This window comes from Vicia villosa, linkage group LG1, assembly GCF_029867415.1.
Source record: "Vicia villosa cultivar HV-30 ecotype Madison, WI linkage group LG1, Vvil1.0, whole genome shotgun sequence".
In the NCBI taxonomy this organism is placed as follows: Eukaryota; Viridiplantae; Streptophyta; class Magnoliopsida; order Fabales; family Fabaceae; genus Vicia; species Vicia villosa.
The window spans coordinates 226,109,977-226,124,948 of NC_081180.1; the positions used below are offsets into that span (position 1 = coordinate 226,109,977).

The following is a 14,972-nucleotide window of genomic DNA, read 5'->3' on the forward strand; positions in this document are numbered from 1 at the left end:
ATTAACTTCTAGATTGACAACTTTGATTTGCAATGCAGTAAGATTGGATAAAGCAAAAACACAAACACTTGGTGATAGGTTCAAATTGATAGTGATTCAAGTTGTGGTGAATTGTGATGTTTGTGCAGAACTTTAATTCACAATTTTAACACTTGAATCGTTGATCAATTTTGCACTTATAACCAATTATGAACAGAAAGTAAAAGAGAAAGTAAAAGCGACAAGAACACGATATTTGTTTAGGCAGTTCGTCGATCGTCCTCGCTACGACTACGTCTGCCCCCAATTCCAAATTGAAATTGGGTAATCTTTCATTAATGTTGAAAGTAGTATATACAAAGAAGATAACAAAGCGATAAACGATAAACCAATTATGTCGATCCTTTGAATCTTCTTCCCCCTTAATCTTGAGCCAGATCAAGGTTATCCAAGAGCTTCACTTTGATTCCCTTCTGCAGTGTCTTGATTCCTTGAACTCCCCGTTCCTCAATCGTTACACTCAGCCGAATCCTCAATGAACGCCTCTTGATAAAAACCCCCAAGAACCACCCGTCGTGGAGGACAAAACCCGCAGATTTTATTCACCAACAAACCCCACAAACCTTCACCCACTAGGAATCTTCAATTCCGTTCCATGGACGTTATCGAACTCATCACTAACCCGCAACGCAAGAATGATTATGTGTAATTGTGTTAGAGATGATGAAGAACGAAGATGAGAAGCGTTTGTGTATCTTTCAGTCGTTGGTGTTGCTTGAATAATTACCCTTGCACAATATATATGATTGCATAACAGTTAGAACCAAGAAAAACTGATTTTTGAACTTTCTTGATCAGTTAGGTCGACCACTTGTAGTGCTTAGGTCGACCTAACAGAGCTGGCAGAATTTTGCTCCCAGTTAGGTCGACCTGTTGAAGGAGTAGGTCGACCAGAATCTTCTTCTGATGCATTCTGGGGACATTTTCACAGATTAGGTCGACCTAGTTGCCATGTAGGTCGACCTAGCAGACTGATATGAAGGTTTCTTCATTTTGAGTCGACCTAAATGGTCTGTGAGTCGACCTAGCAGAGGTATATGGATTTTCCTTCATTTTAGGTCGACCTAGGTTGACAGTAGGTCGACCTAACTGCTGATTTTCTGCATTTTTCATGTCCAGCTTGTGTTGAGTCGACTTATATGCATAGTGGATCACCTTGTGCTTTCATGAGTGATCAAATGCTTTGCTTTTCTGATTCCTCCTTGTTGTTTGAATGCTCATTTGAGTTTGCCATAAATCAAAAACATCTTTGAGTGTAATCTTGTACTCACATACTCCCCCTTTTTGATGATGGCAAACCAATAGTCAAAAGCTTTGGTAGTAAGTGACAAGGACTCAACAGAGCTCCCCCGTACATCCAGCATCTATCTCTCAACAGCCAACAGGGCAATCTCTCACCAAGGCTCCCCCGTACACTCAGCATCTATTGTATCTATCTCCCCCTTTGACAACATCAAAAAGAGAAACAAAGAGGGCAGAGTAGGAGAGAAACAAGAAAAATAAAGAATACCAGTAGTCATAGAGATAGATAACATGTTTTAAAGCAAGCTAACAACATACATAGTAGTTCAAGAGAATTATAAAAGAGGACATAGAGTGCTACATCATATAATGTTTTTAACAACAAAACAAAACAAAACAAAACAAAAAAAACTTAATGGCATGAAATGCAATGAAATGATGATATGATAACGATATGTCCTAACGCCTGCCCCTTCTTCCTCTTCCTCTTTGAAATGTGTGAGGTCGATCTTCTTCAACCTGTTCCAACAAATCCAGCACAGACATGTTAAGAGTGTTGAAGCTCTGGCTGATGTTAGCATGACGATGCAATGCCGTTTCCTCAAACTGATTCTGCCTCAATATGGAGTTGGATGCAAACGTCTCAAAATCGTTCCTTTGTTCCTGAACCAAGCCGTACAGAGATTGGTATTGCCGTTGTTGTTCCTCATATCTATCTTGTTGAAGCTGCTGCATCGTTTGAAATTGAAGCTGTTGAGTTTCAAAGTTCTGCTGTTGTTGAAGTTGCATAGCTTCAAGCATAGATATTATGTTAGATTGATCAGGAGGAGGTGGAGCAGTGTATCCCCAAGGAACTTCTTCCTGTTGAGACGGAACATATTACCAATTTGGATCTGTGTCATGAGCTATGTCTTCCATGGTTTGATCCTCCTCATTTGCTATTTCTTGATCGTTTCCCTCTTCCTCATTTCCTACATTGTTTCCAAACTCCGTAGGATCATCATAGTTGTAGATAACCTTCCCTGTTCCTTTTTGAATGAGATAATATGTCTTCCTCACAGGATTCCAATGATATCCCATAAGAGTCAAGGTGGTTTGTGAGAATTCCTGGGATTGATGTACGCGAGTGTAGTGTAAGTGATCAAGTCGCATACCAAAGTGATTGACAATTGTTTGAATGATTGAACCATAACATAGGGCTGTAGTTTTCTGTTTGACTTCATGAAACTTAGCAGCAAGGAAGTGAGGCCAGTGTAAACGCGTTCTGTTTTGCAGCAGATACATGAGCACCACTTCATTTCTTTCAATTCTTGAATATCCTCCAGCCCTTGGTCGAATGATTATTGAGATTACCCAGTTCAAGAGTCTAGGATCTCGCTTCAAATGACCAGCTGTTATTGTTTCATTTGGTCTATCAAATACGGAAGGATCTTTGAGGATTGACTTCATGTAGGCCTCATGATCATAGTTTCCCGGTACATCCCCGTCTACCATACGGAGTTCATCACCAACGATTGTCAGACCAAAAATACTAATCCAGACCCGTTTGTCAACAACATGCGACCTAGATCCCATTTTGAAACGGAAATTACAACCATCTCCTTTTGTAAATCCTGCATAGAAAGCCCTAACGGTATTCTCACAGTACGGGGTATCACATTGCAATAAGGGATGGATATTTTGATGTTCAATTAACGCAGCGACATCAGGGATATGCATGTTTTCGACAAGATTTGGATCATAAGTATATTGCTTAACAATTTTCCTTTTCATCTGCCACTTCTCAAAGTTTTCTCTACAATCAGGATGAACAAGAGCACTTACCGGTTGAGATGATGAACTGGAAGCAATTTCCTTTCCTTTTCTTGATTTTGGAGGCATGGTTGGAGATGCTTTGAGTGAGAGAGGGATGATTTTTGACAATTTTGAGTTTGAGGAATTAGGGTTAGCCGTACCAAAAGAGATGAGAATGAGAGGGAATGCAAGAATGGAATGTTTTGAATGAATGATATTGGGTCGGGTCGACCTAACAGACCCAAATATGGAAAAATTAACGCAGTAGGTCGACCTAAAGTGAAGCTGGGTCGACCTAACAGAAGTGACAAAACAAATAACCAAATTAGGTCGACCTAAATTGTGAGTAGGTCGACGCAACTGGACCTTTTTAGTTTTTCTAAAGAAGCTTCTTATGTAGGTCGACTCAAATACAGGGTAGGTCGACCTAAGTTGCTTTCAATGATGAAAATGCCTTAGAAATGTTTCTATATGATGTATTTTTGTTTTGTCATTTGCTTGAATGCACAACCATTGTATGTTATGAATGAAATGATGAACACATATACATAAGTATTTGAGAAGAGTAGATAAGAGCACATGAAGTCACTATAAGCATGTTAATTGATAGCATATTATAGCATCAATAAAATTTTTGGAAGTGAACAATAAACATGTTACCGCTTTCTCAATATGTAGGTGTTTTGTCATCATTGTGTGGAGTCTTCTTGTCAGTGTGCCATACTCCTAGATTTGATAATGAATTGTTTTGATGGAATGTTTCACAGGTTGATTCTTGCAAAAAACTTATCTAGTATCAATTACTCGATGTTCTCCCGGATGCGGGACATAGTCCCAAACAATATTCTGCTAAGAATAGGTTTAAAAACTCTTTGCAATGCAACTTGCCAATTTGCACATCAAGTACTGCGTCCTATGTGTTTCTCGGAATATCTGTATTTGTAATGTATCTCATACATTTGCTATGGCTAGGACACCTACATTTCCTTTGCCAAGTATGATTCTTCAAACTGTCTTCATAGATGACATACCAAAATTTGTATGTCTTCCTATATGTGTCTTGAGCACCATCTATCAAGGAACTACCACCGTTCGGCGATGTCAAGACACTTTTCCTGCGAGATTAAATTAGAGTGGAAGGTCCCCAATCTTCATTGGGTCCTGGATGGTGAGTACACAATTTGTTGCACTTAGGCAACCATTGAAATACTCCTTTAGGAACTAAAGTTCTCCTAAATTTGCATTTTTCAATGGTATGTCCCTTTTTGCAACAATAATGACAGGTAATATGATGAGAATATGGAGTTTTGCTAGTTGATACTTTTGGTACAAAAGTGTATTTACTATATAAAGGAGTATACGATCTTTTGAACTTGTTTGGATCAACTGCAAAAGTCACTTTTGGTTGTAGAGCCTTGTCTAACTTGGCTTTTAGATCTCTCACTTCTTTTTGCCAAATGTGACATGTCTCACAACCAAACCATGATGTAGGATCTAATTCAACTTTGTCCTTTTGAATGTCTAGCATAGATTGTTTTAAAGCTTCCATATCCCTTTCGGTTTTCTCAACTTTTGATTCAAGATATGAAAATATTTTCTTATTTGAGGCCAAAAGTTTGAAAGCTTTAATTGCATCTCTATGTAATTCTTCAAAAGCAAGTTTTAGTTGAGAATGAGATACCTTATCTACGAGTTCAGGTTTAAGATGACTTACAGCTTTCTTTTTCTTGTTTTGATGAGCCATGAAACATAGGTTTGCTGATTCTTCTTCATCGCTTGACGAGCTTTCACTAGATGAATCACTTTCCCATGCTATGTAAGCTCTTTTAGATTTGTTATGACCTTTGCTTTGGTTCTTCTCCTTTTCTTTCTTAAGGTATGGACAATCCGGTTTGTAGTGACCGGCTTTCCCACAATTGAAGCAAAGACCTTTGATCTTTCCTTTGTTGTCGTCATCTTGTTTGAACATGTTTGATTGCTTTCTATAGTTGATCAATCCTTTGTCGGAATGTTTTGCTCCATTTTTCTTTAGATATTTGTTGTATCTTCGCACAAACAGTCCCATTTCCTCATCATCGGAGTCTTCGTCACTACTTGTGTCACTATCCTTTGGCTCTCGTTTTGAGGTCTTGGAGCTCGAAGCTTTTAGAGCTATTGACTTCTTCTCTACCTCTTTCTCCATGTTCTTTTCTTTCTTTGTCCTCTTCTCATGCATGTCAAGGCATTTAAGATGCTGTTCATGTTCCTCTAGTTTACCAAAAAGAGTGGTAATGTCTAAAGTGTTGAGATCATTTGCTTCCTTAATTGCTGTAACTTTGGGCTGCCATTCCCTGTTCAAACACCTTAAGATTTTGTTAGTAGCAACTGCATTGGAGACAGGTCTATCAAGAGAATTTAATCGATTTTTCAGGTGAACGAATCTTTTCTGCATGCTTTCGATGGTTTCACCATCTTCCATGTGGAAAAGTTCGAACTCTTGAGTTAACGTATTGATCCTAGCTAGTTTGACATCATCCGTTCCCTCGTGGGCAACTTGCAATGTGTCCCACATAGCTTTAGCTGATCTACAATGGGAAACGCGATAGTATTCATCAACTCCTAGAGCTGAGATTAGAATGTTTCTCGCTTTCCAATCGTATGCATATTTCTTTTCATCTTCAGCATTCCAAGTATCTTCTGGTTTTGGAACAACTGCACCAGCTGCATTTGTCATAGTGATCTGAAATGGACCATTGACAATAGCTGTCCAGATGTTCCTATCAATTGCATTGATATGGACACACATACAATCCTTCCAATAGCCGTAGTTTTCTCCGTTGAAAACTGGAGCTCTATTATGAGCCCCTTTAGGTCCAGAAGCCATCTTTCCAATAAGTGTTTCACGTAGCACGGAATAAACCAGAGCTCTTAATGCCACTTGTTAGACGCTGGCCTATAGATCTAGAGGGGGGGTGAATAGATCTCACTAAGTTTTTACAGATTTTTCTACAAACTCGAGCGAAAGCGGTTCTGAATCGACTTGCGTCTATTCTGGACCGCTATTGCAAAGGTCGTATGTGTTTCAAAACCAAAAAGTAAGTGGAATTGATGGTGAAGTAATATGATAGCTAACCAATACGTTTAACAACTGAAATCCAATTAACTTCTAGATTGACAACTTTGATTTGCAATGCAGTAAGATTGGATAAAGCAAAAACACAAACACTTGGTGATAGGTTCAAATTGATAGTGATTCAAGTTGTGGTGAATTGTGATGTTTGTGCAGAACTTTAATTCACAATTTTAACACTTGAATCGTTGATCAATTTTGCACTTATAACCAATTATGAACAGAAAGTAAAAGAGAAAGTAAAAGCGACAAGAACACGATATTTGTTTAGGCAGTTCGTCGATCGTCCTCGCTACGACTACGTCTGCCCCCAATTCCAAATTGAAATTGGGTAATCTTTCATTAATGTTGAAAGTAGTATATACAAAGAAGATAACAAAGCGATAAACGATAAACCAATTATGTCGATCCTTTGAATCTTCTTCCCCCTTAATCTTGAGCCAGATCAAGGTTATCCAAGAGCTTCACTTTGATTCCCTTCTGCAGTGTCTTGATTCCTTGAACTCCCCGTTCCTCAATCGTTACACTCAGCCGAATCCTCAATGAACGCCTCTTGATAAAAACCCCCAAGAACCACCCGTCGTGGAGGACAAAACCCGCAGATTTTATTCACCAACAAACCCCACAAACCTTCACCCACTAGGAATCTTCAATTCCGTTCCATGGACGTTATCGAACTCATCACTAACCCGCAACGCAAGAATGATTATGTGTAATTGTGTTGGAGATGATGAAGAACGAAGATGAGAAGCGTTTGTGTATCTTTCAGTCGTTGGTGTTGCTTGAATAATTACCCTTGCACAATATATATGATTGCATAACAGTTAGAACCAAGAAAAACTGATTTTTGAACTTTCTTGATCAGTTAGGTCGACCACTTGTAGTGCTTAGGTCGACCTAACAGAGCTGGCAGAATTTTGCTCCCAGTTAGGTCGACCTGTTGAAGGAGTAGGTCGACCAGAATCTTCTTCTGATGCATTCTGGGGACATTTTCACAGATTAGGTCGACCTAGTTGCCATGTAGGTCGACCTAGCAGACTGATATGAAGGTTTCTTCATTTTGAGTCGACCTAAATGGTCTGTGAGTCGACCTAGCAGAGGTATATGGATTTTCCTTCATTTTAGGTCGACCTAGGTTGACAGTAGGTCGACCTAACTGCTGATTTTCTGCATTTTTCATGTCCAGCTTGTGTTGAGTCGACTTATATGCATAGTGGATCACCTTGTGCTTTCATGAGTGATCAAATGCTTTGCTTTTCTGATTCCTCCTTGTTGTTTGAATGCTCATTTGAGTTTGCCATAAATCAAAAACATCTTTGAGTGTAATCTTGTACTCACAGAAAGAACAGTGCCGCGTGAAATACCCACAAATTTCCCACATCCCTGGCATTACAGTTGATGGAAAATGGATTTAGTAAGCTTGAAGTTGGTTTGCAGTTTGTTGTACATATATGGACACTCCATCAATTAAACTGCAGAGTCAAAGCAAACGTTTTATTTCACAATCTCAGGTTATGATTATTCAAGCATGAATCTCTTTGTTTTTTGGGACAATAGATATAGTTGTCTAATAACATGACCTGGAAGTTGTCTAGTCTTTAAAATATCATTTTCTTTTGTCCTAAAAATGCAGACATTGAAGCGGCCTACTCCCATGTTGATTATGCATGGAATATCAATCAATCATGGCTTTGGTTTGTACAATCAAGTAAGTTCTTAAACTTCCCTTCTAATGTTATGTATAGTATATATGTGTCACACTTCTTTATTGTGAGGACAGTGCTTTCACTAAACTGATTATCTTTAATTGAATTTTTGAGAGATTGCTTCCTTTAGGTAGGCCACTATCATAAGGAGTATCTGGATTTGATTTTGGTCCCTTGTGGATTGCTAATCATGTTTGCTTATCACCTCTTTCTGCTTCACAGATACATCAACCAGCCTCACACCACAGTCATGGGATTTGAAAACAATGACAAAAGAGCATGGGTTGACAGAATTATGCAGGCAAGTAATAATCCTAATCATTCCTATAATTAATTTGAAAGTTTGAATCGGAAACCTCTTGTTTTTATCATTTTAAGGTTGTTTTTAAACTTTGTAATGAATGATCAGGCTGAAAAAAGGGATGTTAGCACAGCTCTCTGTCATTCAATCCAACACATCAGCTGCAACATTCTAATTGGCCTCAGTTTCTTTGATTCTTTCTTCTCTAATTGGAGTTTGGATTGCCAATAACTCCAATATTTTCTTCCAGAGTCAATTAATCTATGGTGACACAAAAGCAACCACAATTTCCATCAAGTACATTTGCCTATTAACATGCTTCCTCCTCGCTTTTTCATGCTTTATTCAATCGGCAAGACACTTTGTTCATGCAAACTATTTGGTAAGCACACCAGATAGTTTTGTTCCAATTAGTAGTGTCGAATTAGCAGTCATAAGAGGTGGTGAGTTTTGGTCACTCGGTCTTCGAGCTCTCTATTTCGCACTAAACTTGCTTCTTTGGTTCTTCGGTATGATACCTATGTTTATTTGCTCATTGGTTATGGTTATGGTTCTTCATTATCTTGACTCCAACTCAAGGCCATTGCATTTGCATCCTATTTGGTCTCAGGGTGGCAAGTTTCAATTGGCAAAGAACAATGGAATCATCAATGTTTGAAAAACAAAGTATCTTATTCTTCTGAATGATTATATGATTACATCAGAATTTTCTCAAGAAAGCAATAAAAATGATAAGTAAGAGTAGAGGGTTGAATAACATGGAATATATTTCTTAGAAGCAAACATTTGTCCAACACCACACATATGGTTATAATTACTTGCAGCACAAGTTAATGTGTATGCCATCTTGCTTGCACTAACATGTATTGGATAAGGCTTAAAACTCCTAAATAAATAAAACGTATGAGTTTCTAACTTATTCCATAATTGATAATGGAGATAACTTATAACCAATCTAAACAAGTGATTTGAAATTATTTGTCTTTGTTTTTTTTTTTATAAATAATTTTAGCTCTTGAGACAAGAGCTATGAGCTCTTATGAGGAAGTTACACTTAAAAAAAGTGAGAAGAAATCGCATAGCTTAAAAATTATGTATTAAAATACTTACAGATAAAAAAGTTTTTACAATATCAGATGGGGCGAGATATAAGTTAACTCCTTAACAAATCTCTATTTTAGGGTTGTTCATGATTCAATTTAGTCAAAATATCAAATCGAATTGAACTATAATAAAAGATGTCCGAACTGGTTCAATTTATCTAGAATCGAAACCAATCCGATATATTGATTTAATATATTGGTTTCGAATTCCAGATCACCATTTTTTCATTTTTTTCAAAAACAAATCAATTTTTAAAGAACCAAATTGTTATACTTATTTTTTTTCGAATTTTTTTAACAAAAAAAAAGTTAAATTTGTTTTTAGTATTTTTTTATTTTTAATTTTGATTTGATTTATCATCATTTGGTTCAATTTTAAAACTGGAACACAGATTTAGTTCCCTAACCAAACATAATAGTTTTCTTTTGATATTTTAACTTCAGTAATTTGATTTAGTTGGACGGTTTTTTCAATCAGTCTTATTAGCAATTTTTCAATCCACCATTTGATAGTAATCATAACAAGAGAATCATAATAGAATAAGGAAAATGCTTAATAGTAAGAAAACCTGAAAATAAGAAAGGCAAGAATAAATCTCAATCATTCATTAACACCACCACCCCATGATTCCTATTAAAAAGGAAATTAAATTTAAAATCAATTTAAAATTCACCTATAAAATAGTGACATGTGTACATTCTTGCATTTCTTTTTCAAATTGTTTCGTACTAAATAGCAATACTCATAGAATAAAGTATCATATATAAAAAATTAGTAAAATATGCAAAATTAACTGTTTGATCATATTTTGTCTCTCTAGCTAAAACTATATGTAGTCATATATGTAGTCATATAATTTACAAACCTTATATTATTAATGAATAGAATTTCTCAATCCATCTCACTATATATTTAAAAAGTTTAAAATATGTTTTTCCAAATTTCCGATTTTTAAGTAGTGGATTGAGAGTTTAGATTTGAAAGTTTGGGCTAACTGGACAATTTGAATTGGACTATTTTTTAAGGGAAATTTTTATTTGCCACTCCCTCTCACACCTAAATTTAGCACCCCACATTTTTTATAATACCAAAATTATTTTTGTCAAATTTTTATCAAAAAGGACAGAAAAAATTCTGATAGTTTAAATAAAAAATCAGGTATCAATAAAAAAAATCGATAGTATAATTGAAAAGTTCGGTATGCAATACACCGATTTTTAAAAAAATATTGATGTATAGAAAAGCATACCGGATTTTTTGTAAGACATTGAAAAATCCGATAGTGTAAAATCGCCGGTTTTTAAAAAATCTAGTAGTGTAACTTCACAATAGTAAAATTTTTGCCAACAGTTTTGTACGGCTCTGATTGCACCGACAATTTTGTGTGGTCCAGAATGAATCAAAACTTGTTTAAATATTGATCGTGTTGTTAAAAAACATCAGTTATTTTCAACGTATCAATAATACATAAAGTCAACTTCAACATAACATATATATATATATATATATATATATATATATATATATATATATATATATATATATATATATATATATATATATATTATTTCTCTGCCATAATTGACAAATCGACATATCTAGTAAACACAGAACAATCACTGGGCCCTCTAGGAAACCCTTTATCATGTGTAGAGAAGCCTCCGTCCAAGCTGGAGTAGTAGCTTGTATATCATTCGGAGAAGTGGTCTCCATATCACCCGTAGAAGGTGCACCCATATTTGTATACGTATCGCCAGAACAATAGCATATATATCCGGTGGAGGAGTCACCGCTGTAATAGCATAAGGAGTCTCCATATTAGCCATGGCTTTACCGGATATTTTAAAAAAATCGACAAACCATCTCAATTTTTTCTTCCACTAGATATTACAAAAAAATTGACATGCTTGTACGCGTTTTTACCGTACTTTTCAAAAAATGCGGTAGGAAAACATGCTTTTAGTCAAAATTTTCAAAAAAAATCTGATAAAATACATGAGAAATATGAGCTTTTATCACATTTTTTAAAAATTCGTTAAAAAATACATAATTTTTACCGTACGTTTGTTAAAATCCAGTAAAAATACATATTCTCAAAGAAATATCTAATAAAAATGTGAAATCATCGGTAAAAATACATACTTACTGTGAAGAATTCGGCAATTTGCTTTAAAAATCTTGTATGGTGTCATGGTTTTTGAAAAATTCGAAATGTTACAAATGGATAGTGAAATATGTTTTTATTTGCCAAGGTTAATATGGTAAAAACATAACATTTATGGGGTACAAAATTTAAGTATGGGGTGACAGGTAAATATCTCTTTTAAGAGCCACTAAATTATGGGTTGTATGTAGCCCATTTGAAATCCAATCTATTCATTTTTTCTGTTAGTCAAAGTATCTTTTTTTATAAATAAAAAGTTAAAATTTTACATAATTGAATAGCTATAGATATTTAAAATTTTGCTGAGGATAAAATTAAGATATCATATGTTATTCTGTTTTATGAGTTCTAGCTAACGAATATAGGAAAGACTTTGTAGTTGCTCTTCTCGTCCTTAGTGGTGAAGAGTCACTCTTAATAAACTCGAAAATACTTTTGGAATAGTATGGATATTAATCTCCAGACGTCCCTTAAAAACACCAAAATACTCCGTAAGCGGGTCATTCTCATTTTTCCAAAAGTAAAACGGAAGTTAACCTCTGTATTGTTAGAAGGATGAGTTTGTTGGTTAAATTCCAGATTAAACCTTGGACACATTTTGAACTCGTGATAGTGTGTTTATGTCCCCACTATTAGTTAATAATACAAAAGTTTAGTTCTATATTAACCCTCAGGATAGTAAATGTCTCTCCTAGGCAATATTTTTATTATAAATTTGACATACTTTAATAAATCTTATATAATTCAATCAAACCATATACTTATGTAATTCAATCAAAATATCATATATTAAGTCAAAATGCAAATCATACATTGTTCACAAAATACAAATGATCATAATACAAAGAATAAGTCAATTATTGGGTATATCTAACCCACTGGTTCCTTCTTCGCCTCATGTAATACTAGGCATGTCGTTCCTCGACTATCATGGCCTCTATAGTGGCATTCTCAAGCGTGCCTTCTTGAAACTCTCCTCTTTCTATACCCGCTCTCGCCACAATATGGTGACATATCAGAAACACATCAACGACATTGTCCGCCCTAACTTGCTCCTCATATAATATCTACTAATAAGTTGGCCCATGTGGCTCTCCCTTTGCATTCAGTGTCATGTAAGTATATGATACTCTCAAAAACCATTGGATGTAGCCAAATGCAGTACTCCATGCCTAAAGAACCTGCACACTATGTACATCTTCTGGGACTAGATGATCATGATACTCCACAAATATCTCATCAACATCTCTACAGGGAGTATAGGAGTAGCACCAATAGTGGGGGCTCTACTCTAGGAATACCCTACAGATACCCGAATTGGAACATGACTCGCTCATGTAGATGTGGATACATCAGTCATAAACTATAAGCCAAATGTTCTGGTCTGGGCCGAGCAGGCCCAACGCTTGTATCTGGGCCGAACTGGCCCAACCCTTTGTCCCAGCCGAGCAGGCCCAGTTGGCCAAAGCCCAATATGCTCTCCAGTAACCGTTGCAAGACTAAGTCCATGCAGGACCACGTGGTCAAATCCACCAGCGCAGGATTCGGGTAGGTTGTCCCGAACCCTACGCTCCACTCTTCCAGAACGCTAGTCATTTACTGACTCAGCCCTAGCAAAGGGAGTTCTGGCAATTTCCTAGCACGTGAGCCTCCAATTGGATTTGGCCCAATTAGGGAACCTTGGCCCAACGCTGGTGGCTATAAATACGTTCTTTCACTAGAGGGTCAGGTATCCATTCATTCTCTCATAAAACCTTGTACTTGCACTCTAATTGCTCTCTCTTCTCATTTTGGCATTGGAGTACCTTGCAGGTACACCCATCCCTCAGTTCACTTAAGATCCATTATGTTGCAGGCCACGAAGATCTGTCTAATCGGGTAAGATCACCAACCATCCAAAGTAGAAAGATATATCATCGAATGGGCGAGTCTCATGGTGATTGTTGTATGCAGTCAAGATAAACCCTGAACGACTCTGTCGCCTAACTCTCTCTAAGCGGGATGAAGGAACAAGCATGTGGCCAAGCCTCGATGTAGTCATCCATGCATGGAAATGTTTCATATGAAATATTAGTAACAACGTAACACAAGTGTTAGGAAATATTAGTAATAGTAAAAGTGCAAATCTATTATCATAGATAAAGTGTTACTTGTTGTCATCTATCTAGTCTTCCATAAAAAAAACTTTGCACAACTAGGATTTGAGGTAAAGCAAACAAGAGGCCACTTAATTATACTCATGAATCCTCTCAAATTCAATGAAGTATCTTAGCTAGACGATATCGAGATAATATGCAATATGGACATGTCAACTAGATACAAGAGGTATGCCCTTACTACACATACTCTAGGATGTGCTACTTGTGCATCAACATCATCAACCTTAAGTGTAACATCAAGGTTGTATTTGTAAAACCTCTCCAAAAATCCAAACCTGACATGACACTCTCTGGTGTTATCTATCTCCTGTTGGACATCACTTGGGTTATCTCCCGAATATTCCACTATCATGTACAATGTGTATGGTCTAGTGAGTTTGGAGTAGTTTAATAATCTTCCCATAAAGAGAATATGTAGAAGGGATGACACATCATCAAGCGCGATGGATATCTCACCAATCGGAAGATGGAATGAAGTAGTATCAAAGTTTTATCTCTCGATGAAAGCAGACAACAAAACATGGTTAGTAAAAATATATCAAGTTCTACATAAATCTTGCAGTCCAGATAACTGCATGACATCTTGAAACCATGCTTTATCAGACTGTGGCAGCTTCGCAATCTTTCTATTGTGGTTGATACATTTCAACGACTCGCACTGTTATAAAAAAAATATCAATATCAGAATGTTCAAATCTTATAACACATATGTTTAAAAAAATAAATACAAATTTGTTTTACCTCTTCATTCCAAATTTATTGGAAACATGGTATGCAAAGGTTATAATTATTATAATATTCAAATGTTAGTATTGATAATTTTGATCATTGTCGTATAGAAAAGAAATAATATTTAATATCATTTAAATTAGAAATATCCTCATGCATACATTATATCATAGCCATATGATGATATCCGACATCATAAATAATATATGTGTAAAATATAGATATAATATGATGATAGTGTAGTGTGTGTAAAAAAACAAATCTTTAAAAATTATAAAACTATTTCCATGTAATTATTTAAAAAATAGCATTAGTATTACAATTAGTGATATACCGTGTTAAAATGTATGGATCACACCAATAGTGGAAATCAGTTTTATAATGTCAATGAAATCATAATCATTAATTTTTGTATAAATTTAATTTTTTATTTAAATTATATATATAAAGTATTTTTTTTAAGGGTTATGATATACTGTTACACTGATTGACTGTACACTAACTTTAATCTCTATTTAAAATATTTTCTTAAAATCTTTTTCTGATTTCTTTCTATTCCTCCGAATCCACGTATTAAGCATCTTATACATTTAAAAACTAAAATATTTTTGGTCACAGTAAATAT

General features: G+C 35.7%; 1 long non-coding RNA gene and 1 pseudogene across 1 annotated transcript; both read left to right on the forward strand.

Annotated features, from left to right (window-relative positions):
* Positions 1-7,529: 7,529 nt before the first annotated feature.
* Positions 7,530-8,244, forward strand: LOC131644924 (uncharacterized). Its single transcript, XR_009296791.1, has 3 exons — positions 7,530-7,695; positions 7,818-7,892; positions 8,113-8,244. It is a non-coding gene; the product is annotated as an uncharacterized LOC131644924 (long non-coding RNA).
* Positions 8,245-8,287: 43 nt separating this feature from the next.
* LOC131596040 (uncharacterized) lies at positions 8,288-8,969 on the forward strand (annotated as a pseudogene).
* The last annotated feature ends 6,003 nt before the right edge of the window (positions 8,970-14,972 follow it).